Source organism: Eumetopias jubatus, unplaced genomic scaffold, assembly GCF_037043125.1.
Source record: "Eumetopias jubatus isolate StellerSeaLion01/CBP00866 unplaced genomic scaffold, mEumJub1_p1.0 scaffold_8, whole genome shotgun sequence".
Lineage (NCBI taxonomy): Eukaryota > Metazoa > Chordata > Mammalia > Carnivora > Otariidae > Eumetopias > Eumetopias jubatus.
This window is the reverse complement of record NW_028274814.1, coordinates 81,375,979-81,383,180: the sequence shown is the minus strand read 5'-3', so window position 1 is coordinate 81,383,180 and position 7,202 is coordinate 81,375,979.

Here is a 7,202-nt window from a genome sequence, read left to right as displayed (position 1 = left end):
CCAGCCCCTGCATGCACCACTTTCCCCATCTTGTAGCCAGCCACCCCCGCCCCCCCTGGTCCTCACCTCCTACTGGTGCTTTGATTTCCCATGAGTGGTTCTTGTCCCTTTTTGACTCCAAGAACTCTCTGTTCTGTATCTTCAATAAACTGCATTGTGTTTCAGACATGGTGGTAGAATTTTCATTCTGGTTTGCAGGGTCACTGGTTCTAATGTCCATGCGGGTGGGTCATGGCAGTCCCTTTCACACAGAGGGTTCTGGCCTGAGACTGGAGGGAGACTCTAGGGAGGAAGTTCTAGAGTTCTCAGGCAGGAGAGGCATGATTTTTCAGCCACCAGATACTATGGATGATACAGACCGACTTCCTTAATTGATAAGATTTTGAATTCATAGAAATTATATTACGTTTGAAAGAAGTAGTTTACATTTTCTTCCTTTTCAGTAATTCCAGGTAGGTCTGGAATTGTCCATTAATTGCAGCTAATTGTAATTGAATGAGTTGCTGGTAGGCAAATATTTTCAAAAAGCAATGATAAAAATCCAAATGTTTTATAGCAAAAAATTATATATGCCGAGGCTATGTTTTCTCATGTTTCTATAACGTGGGGTGAAACCTTTCAATATGAAGAGTTATGAGAGCTGACAAAGAACTTAGAATAGCCTCATGACCGGTCAACTCCTACCCCTACCCCAGACATAGCACACCATCAAGGCGGATCCAGGGGTACTTGGACAGAACACAGGTTCAGTGCAGGGCCAGGGAGCCCCTCTCAAACCAGGGACATGTGGGTTGGGAGAAGCAAAATAAAAGGTGAACAAACATATGAGTACGTGCATGAGTGCCTTCTTTATAAATCATGGTCCTCGTTAGCATAAGAGGACTGACAAAGGATGTCAGAGAAACAGAAAGAGAAGACACACTTTATGGTGATCACGGAAACTCTTAGCTAAGTAAACACACACTTGCAAGAGAGCCAGATGCTCAACTGGGCTAAAAAAAAACAAACACAACATACACCTGCGGCTTTGACAGAGAATGTTCTAGCTCTAGAGTGAAAAGTTTACTTGGAACAATCAGAACAGTCATAGAGGGAGGGAAGGGTGGGGACTGTCCCATTGCAGCCGGTCCTCACAGAGGCTGTAGCCTCACCTCTCAAAAGCAAACCCACTGTTGGCCATACCCCCGCCCTGGCCGGTGAATGCGGCCTGGAGACAGGTGCCTTTTAGCCTCATGGCTTGTTTCAAATGTACAAGAAATTGCCCCACTCCTTTAAGTAGGATGATTAAAGAAGAAAGCTTTCCGCATCTTCCATAGGATTTACAAAATATCACAGGGCCATGTTTTCTTGCTCATGATGCCATTCTGATTTGTTAAGGGAAGCTGGATGGAAATACAGTTTGGTTCATAGAAATTTGCGTATATTGTGCAGCAATATAATCTTTGTCAAAACTGATGCTTTCTTGTGATTTGCCTGGCACTCTGCGAACGGCTTTTTTCTATGAATTAACTCATTCAGTCTTCACAGAGGTGGGCAGCTCTGTTATTATCTCTATTTTACAAATGAGGAAACTGAGGCACAGAGAGATTAAGTGGTGGAGCCAGGATTCAAGCTCCAGCAGCCAAACTCCAAAGTGTCCTGAAACTGCCTCGCAAAGCAGAAAGTAATACAGCACAGTGGGAAGCTCTCAGGCTTTGGAGGCAGGCCGCCCTGGTGTGATCCGGGCTTCCCGCTGGCAAGCAGTGTCACTGTGGGCAGGTTGCTTGGCAATTCTTCCCGCGCTAAGTCTCATCGATAAAATGCGGTGGTTCCGGTTGAATGATGTCATCTGTTTAACTCCTGGCACACTGTGAGCTCAGTAAAATGTCATTACTATTTATGGACAACATTTCAGGAACCCACCTATTCTTTAAAGGAAGGAACGGTGATAAATTGTTAATTCCTTGCGTTTGTGTCTCTCCCATCATGGGCAAGGTGAGACATGATCTGGGAGTTTCCCACAGGTCTCATATTCCACCCCCCCCCATTGGATTTGTGATTCTGGTCCCCACCACACCACTAACTAGCCCTGTAGCCTTGAGTCTCTCCCATTTTCCTCTTTGACCCAACATATAAAAGTATCCTCTGCCAGACAACCCCAGTCCCCTACCAGGGCCTCGAAGTTTCTCTTGGAAGTCAATCCCAGTCTGACCTTGTTTTCCTTTGGGCCCACACCTGTGTAGCTGCTCCTTTTGCCTCAGAGACAAGAGAGAGTTGCCAGCTTTATAAATGTGTGTATAAATAGTCATGACTTCAAGCATGTTGGAAGGGAGAGCTCAATACGCCTAGAACAATATTATCTCTGGACCTTGGCCCTGAGAATGTGCAGGGCTGCTCTCAGACCTTGGGAGGGCTTGTGGCCCCAGGGCACTTGTTAGGTTTTAGGAGAAAGAGAGACGCTGCCCGACAGTTTCCAGGTGGGCCCTGGGATACTCGTCAAAAGGATATCAAAGGAGGGGGGTCCTGGCTGGTTTGGAACCCGAAGAGGAGCTTGAAGGCTTAGTTGTTGCTACAAACACCCGCCATAACCCAGAAATCAGGAGAAGGGTTCCCCGGGGGTGTTCTTGTGTGCCCAGCACCCGGTTCTGACCCCTGCAGGCAGAACCTGTTAGAGGTTGGAGGTGGGGCTCCCCCATGTCCATCTCCCTGAGGCTACAGGAGCATGGAGGCTGTGGGAATTCTTCAAAGGCTCATGTTCTTTTTGGATCGGGAGGGACGGTACCCAAGCTCTAGTTCTCTGCACCACCAACTTTCCCTGTAACCTTGACTAAGTCCTTGCACTCTTTGTAGCTATTTCCTTCTTGTAAAATGAAGGCTCTGGGCTGGTGGTCTCTGTCACCTGTCCAGGTCTGACATTCTTCTGTAGGGAGAATGGTGGTCTCAGGGTGTGGAGGCCAAGGCCAGGAGCTTTGATTCAGTCCCAGGACACTGCTCTCCCTGATCCCTGTCACGTCATTGCCTTCCTCTGCTGCCCAGGGGTCCAAAAACTCCCATTTGAAAGAGGTTAAAGGCCTCCATAACTACACCAGGCCTACAGCTGTCCCCTCCTTCCTGGGCGGGCTGGTGACTGAAATTCTTCCACCCTCCCTTTTTTTGTCCCCACACCCCTGCCACACGTGTGTGCCACTCGGTGAGAGCCACTTGCAGACCTGGGAGATGCAGGCTGAGATGAGGAGCAGATCTGCAGGGGCTGCCCCTGCCAGTCACACCAGCAACTCCTCTTGAACTCTGCCTCCCACTGCTGCCCGAGACTGTGATCCGGTGGCTGATAAGTGCCCTGGGCCTCACCCTCTTGGCAGCCCTGAGTTTCAGTACCTGGGAGACCAGCAGGGCAAGTTGGAGCCTTCCACTGACTTGCCCCTTTCCTTTAAGGAGAGTGCTGGTGGCAGGTGGGCAGAGCGTGGATGGGAGGAAGGGGGCACCTCTTTCACCAGAGACCCCACCACGTCTTCTGCAATACATGTGGGTTCTGGAGTGGGAGTGCTTGGGTTCAAATCTCCATACCAGCGCTTTCATCTGCGTGTTCTTGAACAAGTTACTTGATCTCTCCAAGTCTCCTTTTCCCCACTTGTAAAATGAGTGCAATTATAAGAATGCCTTCCTTATCATGTTGATTTTTAGATTGAGACTCTCCATGTTTTAGACCTAGCACGGTGCATGGCCCACTGAAAAAGCACTCCATAAGAGGTTAACTATTATTATGATGCCCATTATTATTCTTTTGTCCTCGGCCTGAATAGAATCTCAAGAGGCCATTTCATTGGTTCTTCTGCTTCCTTCAAGCCAGTGGTTCCCAAACTTGTCTGCCCGTTAAAACCCTCTGGGACCTTTAAAAAATTCCGGAGCCCAGACTATACTTCAGACTGGTGAAATCCCAGTCTGGGGTGAGGGAAGCTAGAGGAAGCCAGACACCAGCGGTCGCTGAAGCTCTCCAGGGGATCCGGACATGTAGCAAGTTTAGCAAGCACTGCTCTTTGTCGTCCAGCCAGTTGAGGGGTTTCCTTTAGGGATAGCAATTTGTCCCAGAATCCTCATCCAGCATTTACTATTGACCTGAGGTCAAGTCTGTCCTTCGAGACAAGTAAAAATCTCTCATGCTTCACCTTGACCCGGTTTTCTCCTACTTTGAGGGAGTAGAGAATAGCCGTCACCCTATAGCAAAGGCTCAAGGAGTAGTATGTGCTGGGTCCCCCAACCCCAGGCCTTCGCAGGAGTGACAGCAGTCCACTGGGGGCCATCCAGCTGACAGGAGATAGACCGGGGTGTTGACATTAGATCCTGGTAGCTGGTCACAGCCAGAGACCCAAGAAGCTTTCTAAATTCTGTCTGGGACTTCCTCTCTTATCATAATTTAGCAGTTCCCCATATTCAGCATAAGGGTAAATATAAACCTTGGTGAACTTCCTATTTATTTAGTCGGCAGGAGAGACGTGTGAAGGGGTTAATGATGTGCATTCTTCATGGCAGGGGTTGAAAGTGAGTGGCAAAAGAGAGCACTGTAGCAGGTGAGCAAGGGGTGGGCTCACATGCTCTGGGGTGTTCAGGGAAGGCTGCATGAGGAACCCCCCCTTGGATGACTCTTTGGAATTTCCAACGTGCTCTTCCATGTTTGGTGTCAGCTACTCATAATCACCCTGTGAATCTGGCATTCTTCTTCTTTTTTTATAGCCCAGGAAAGTGAGGTTCAAGGAGGTAAGAGTTTGTCCAAGCCGCGGGGCCGGGAAGGGTGGAGCCAGGATTTGACGCTGAAGCCGAGGATCTTTTCCCCACACCACTGCTGCTTCCTGCCTGGGACCTAACATCCTTTCTCCATATACCCTCTGCTCTCTCTGCTCCTTCTCTCTGCCTCTACCTGACTCAGAATCCTTGCCTTCAGGTACCTCCCTTACATGACCCATCCTAATTCTTACCTCCACTTCCCTTTCCTTCCTCTGGCTCTGCTGGTTTTCTTCTTATGTCTCCCAAGCCTGGGAGCTGAGCCTTGGCTTCCCTCTCCTACCAAGAGCTCCCCAAAGGGGTTAGGGTCAGGACGAGGGCTGGGTAGACCTAGATCTGAGATGCCAGAACTAGGGTGGCAGCTGTCCTGACTGGCCTGGGACTATCCTGATTTATGCACTGAAAGTCCAGGCAAAGTGGGACCCTTGGCCATCTTACTAGGTTCCGAGAGTAACTATATCGATGCTTGTTTAGTGTATTAAAGTGTTTTGTGCTTTTTCACATGCCTTACAGCTTTGAGAAGTTTCTTTGAGAAATAGCTGCTCTGATTCCTTTAAATATCTGAGGCTCTGGTGTAACTGACTTGCCTAAGATCACAGGGTAGTAGAAGCAGGGCTGGGAGCTGAAACCAGTTTTTGTGACTGTAAATTTCAGGCTCACTCTCTGTCTCCCACAGTGTCTCCTGGAGATGGTCCACTAAAGCAGTTAACTGAGCAGATAAGGTGTGGATGCTTGAAGCTGCCCACAGAGCCCCTCCCAGCCTAGGGTGCCTTCTCCTCACTGCGGCTCCCCGACACCTCTCTTGTTCTTTCCCCCCACCCGTCTTTCCCACCTCTGTAGCTGCTGGCAGCTGTGGTTTCAGTTCCAACTTTTGCAAAAATATTTACTTATTGCATAAATACAAAGGAAAACGACGTTTAAAATATTAGAAAAAAAACGCTTCTACAATTCTTAATAAGTTGATGTACTTTTTTTGGGTTACTTTTTAAGCCTGCCTTCTGTGCATTCTTAATTTTTATGAATTCATAGCTCAGACAGCCTCGTGTATTTAGCTTTCTTCATTTAATGTTGTATCATAAGCATTTTCAAGAGTGCTCCTACTCAGTCTCCTTGCAGATAATTTTAAATGATTGTATCCAAATGGGCAAGCAATCATTTAGCCACTTTTCGGAGTCTGGACATTTAAGATTATTATTATTATTATTGTTGTTGTTTTATTATTATTGTTTTTATTAAGTTTTGGGTGAAAGCCGCCATCCATTTGAGTCCAGAGGGAAAACACACATTTTTGTTGGCTGACGCTGATGCTCAATGAATGAGCTTCATTCCATGCTTGCTGGCAGTGCTTTCCAGAATGTGGGCCCATACACCAGTGCTCCATGGGCACTTTGTTACAGCTTTGAGAAGAGACAAATATAGAATTTGAGAATAACCATTTGGAAAGTTAATTTTTTCCCATTTAACAATAGAACAATTTTATGTCTATTGAATTTAAAAATAAAAATCGGGGCCCGTATATTGTATATCTTAAAAAAAAAAACTCCTCTTAAGGGAAACTTTTAAAATTTTATTTTACAAAAGCACTGGTCTAAAATACATTGGAAATAAAAAAAAGAGATTTCATGATAGTTTGTCTTTTGGTCTAGAAGACCATGTTCAGTCCTGGTAGACGCTCAATGCACCTGCAACCACAGATCTTCAGCGCTATAGGACCTCATCTGCTTTGTAGAGGAGGAGCCTGAGGCACATAGAGCAACACATGATGCACCCAGCAAAATGTGAACAGTCTTGGGCAGAGTCTCCTGGCTTTCACTTGCACTCAATGACCACAATACCCCGTTTTCATGTGATTAAAATTTGGGATGTTCATCGTGGTGATAAATGACAACAGGGAGCAGAAGCAGGGGGAGGGGAGGTCAGAACAAAGCTTTCATCTGATCAGGGTAATGCTATGGCAGCAGATGTCTCCACCCCTGTCCCAGCTGTGATCACAAGGCAGCTAGACAACCCCTAGCTTTGCCCCAGATCTCCTGGTCACACCCCAAGACAAACAATTCAATGGTGGAGTTTCTTAGGAAGGTATCAGCTAATGATTTGGGGGAAACCGTATAGGAGTTTCCAGCAACTCGGTCCTGAGAGGTTATTGCATTCTGATCTCTAAATGGCAAGAGATGAATGATAAATGATCAAGTTGGGGAAGTTTATCTACAGTACAATTTCTGCAACTCATAGGTGTGAGGTTTTAAACAGATGTTGCTGGCAGGCAAACCAAACATAAATATTCCCCTCCCAGAATTTGGAAGGTGCCCAGCCCAGCAAATGCATGTATATATAGGGACTAAGCCAGATCTCTTGTTAAAGGAGTCCTAGCTTTTTCCCTCCTGGGTCTCTGCCTCCTTCCAGCTGGGACTTTTCTTTTGGCTACTTCCCTGGATGTTCTAGTAACC